Here is a 3,292-nt window from a genome sequence, read left to right as displayed (position 1 = left end):
TTCTCACCGGTATAAAATGTGCAGACTTCGTCAACCTGTCTACCACGACCCAGATAGCTTCACAATTTCTGACAGTTCTCGGCAAACCCGACACAAAATCCATTAAGATGCTATCCCACTTCCACTCAGGAATAAACATCGGTTGCATCAACCCAGACGGTTTCTGATGCTCATTCTTTGACTTCTGGCAAGTCAAACAAGAATACACAAACTCAGCAATTTCCTTCTTCATTCCCGGCCACCAAAACAACTTTTTCAAGTCATGGTACATCTTGGTAGCACCAGGATGAATACTCAATCCACTACGGTGTCCTTCTTCTAAAATACGCTTTCGGAGTTCATCAATATCAGGAATACAAACTCGGTCACCAAACCTCAGTATACCATTCTCGTCGACTCTGAATTCACTACTCTTGCCTTGATTAATCAAAGTCAACTTATCAATCAATTCAACATCAGCTTTCTGACCTTCTCTAATTTCTTCAAGAATACCACTAGTCAGCTTCAGCATACCCAATTTGACACTAACAGGAGTACCTTCACACACTAAACTCAAGTCTCTGAATTGTTCAATCAAATCCAATTCCTTCACCATTAGCATAGACATATGCAAGGTCTTCCTACTCAAAGCATCAGCAACCACGTTTGCCTTACCCGGATGGTAATTCAAACCAAAATCATAATCCTTCAGAAATTCTAACCACCTTCTCTGCCTCATGTTCAACTCTTTCTGATCAAAGAGATACTTCAGGCTCTTATGATCACTGAACACCTCGAATCTCGAACCATACAAATAGTGTCGCCACAACTTCAAAACAAAAACCACAGCTGCCAATTCCAAATCATGAGTCGGATAATTCCTCTCATGCACTTTGAGTTGTCTCGACGCATAAGCGACCACTTGTTGATTCTGCATTAATACACCACCTAAACCCATTAGTGACGCATCACAATAAACCACAAATGATTCTGTTGAATTCGGCAAAATCAAGATAGGAGCACTAGTCAACCTCCTCTTCAGCTCTTGGAATCCTTCCTCACACTTTGCATCCCAAATAAAAGCTTGTCCCTTCCTAGTTACTTTAGTTAACGGCAATGCTAACTTTGAAAATCCTTCAATGAACTTTCGGTAGTAACCTGCAAGACCAAGAAAACTACGAATCTCTGACACCGACTTCGGAGCTTCCCACTGAGACACAGCTTCTATCTTTGTAGGATCAACAACAATACCATTCTTAGAAATCACATGTCCCAGAAAACTGTCTTCTTCCAACCAGAATTCACACTTCGACAGTTTGGCAAAAAGTTGCTTCTCTTTCAACAGCTCCAACACAGTTCTGAGATGTTCCGCGTGTTCTTTCTCACTTTTAGAATATATCAGGATATCATCTATAAATACCACCACAAACTTGTCGAGATACGGATGAAAAATCATGTTCATATATTCCATAAAAACACCAGGTGCATTAGTAACTCCAAACGGCATTACAGAATACTCATAATGTCCATACCTCGTTCTAAAGGCAGTCTTCTGAATATCGTCGTCTTTCACACGAATCTGATGATACCCAGACCTCAGATCAATTTTACTAAATACACATGCCCCAACCAACTGATCCATCAAATCATCAATCCTCGGCAATGGATACCGATTCTTGATAGTAACCTTGTTCAATTGTCTGTAATCTACACACAGCCTCATTGAACCCTCTTTCTTCTTTACCAACAACACAGGCGCACCCCACGGCGAAACACTAGGACGAATAAATTTCTTCTCAAGCAATTCCTCTAACTGCTTCTTCAGTTCAGCCAATTCAGACGGCAACATACGATACGGTGCCATCAATACTGGACTAGTTCCCGGAACCAAATCAATAGAAAACTCCACTTCTCTTTCCGGTGGCAATTCATTCACATCTTCTGGAAAAACTTCTGGGAACTCGCACACAACAGGCAATTCGCTACTCGCCACTTTCTCCTTCACATTCATCAATGCAAACAACATAAACACTGTTGCACCATCTCCTATAGCCTCATCCACCTGTCTAGCTGTCATTTCCAGACTATCAGAACTAACCTCTTCAGGAAAAATCACCGTCTTCGCAAAACAGTTGATATGAACACGGTTGAATTCCAACCAGTTCATTCCCAGGATTACATCAAGTTGTTTCAACGGAAGGCACACTAAGTCCATCCCAAATTCTCTACCAAAAATATCAACCGGACAATTCAAGCATGCAGACGAAGTAGTTACTGAACCCGACGCAGGAGTGTCAATAACCATACTTCCATTTATGTCAAATATCTCAAGATTTAACCTCATAGCACAATCCAAAGAAATAAAAGAGTGAGTTGCTCCAGTATCAATAATTGCAACCAAAGGTGTGCCATGAATGAAACACGTACCTTTAATCAACCTGTCCTCTGGAGTAGTCTCTGACCCGGTCAAAGCAAAAACCTTTCCTCCCGATTGGTTCTTCTTTGGCTTAGGACAATTAGGACTGATGTGACCCTCTTCACCGCAGTTGTAACAAGTCACAACCCTCTTCTTGCAGTCAGCAGCAATATGACCCACTTGGTCACACTTGTAACACTTCTTCTGATCAAGCTTACACTCGTTCCTACGATGTCCGATCTCACCACAATTGTAACATCTGATACGGGCACTGGAATCTCCCCCACTGGGTTTCTTCCAATCAGCAGGTTTACCTCTACCATATGGCTTACCTCTATCCATATGTTTTTTCCCTTTTCTGTCAACCAACTCGCGAGAGTGAGATGACCTCAGCTTGATGTTATCTTCCTCAAAAATCCTGCTACAATCTACCAGATCGACAAACCTCCGGATTCTCTGGTACCTGACACCCTGCTTGATCTCATCACGAAGACCATTCTCAAATTTGACACATTTTGAGAACTCACTGGCTTCATCCTCATTATAGTGCACATAATACCTTGCCAGTTCCACAAACTTGGCCGCATACTCTGGTACCGACATATTGCCTTGAACCAGTGCCAAAAATTCAACTTCCTTTCTTCCCCTGACATCTTCAGGAAAATACCTCCTCAGAAATTCCCTTCTAAATATAGTCCAAGTAATTGCTGTACCATTAGCATCCAGTTCAGCTCTGGTTGACATCCACCAGTCATCAGCCTCCTCCGATAACATATGAGTACCATACCTCACCTTGAGATCCTCAGCACAGTCAATGACTCTGAAAATCCTCTCGATCTCCTTAAGCCATTTCTGAGCACCTTCAGGATTATGCGTGCCCTTGAACAATGGAGGATT

Source organism: Vicia villosa, linkage group LG6, assembly GCF_029867415.1.
Source record: "Vicia villosa cultivar HV-30 ecotype Madison, WI linkage group LG6, Vvil1.0, whole genome shotgun sequence".
NCBI classification, from domain to species: domain Eukaryota; kingdom Viridiplantae; phylum Streptophyta; class Magnoliopsida; order Fabales; family Fabaceae; genus Vicia; species Vicia villosa.
Note: the sequence above shows the minus strand (reverse complement) of the source record.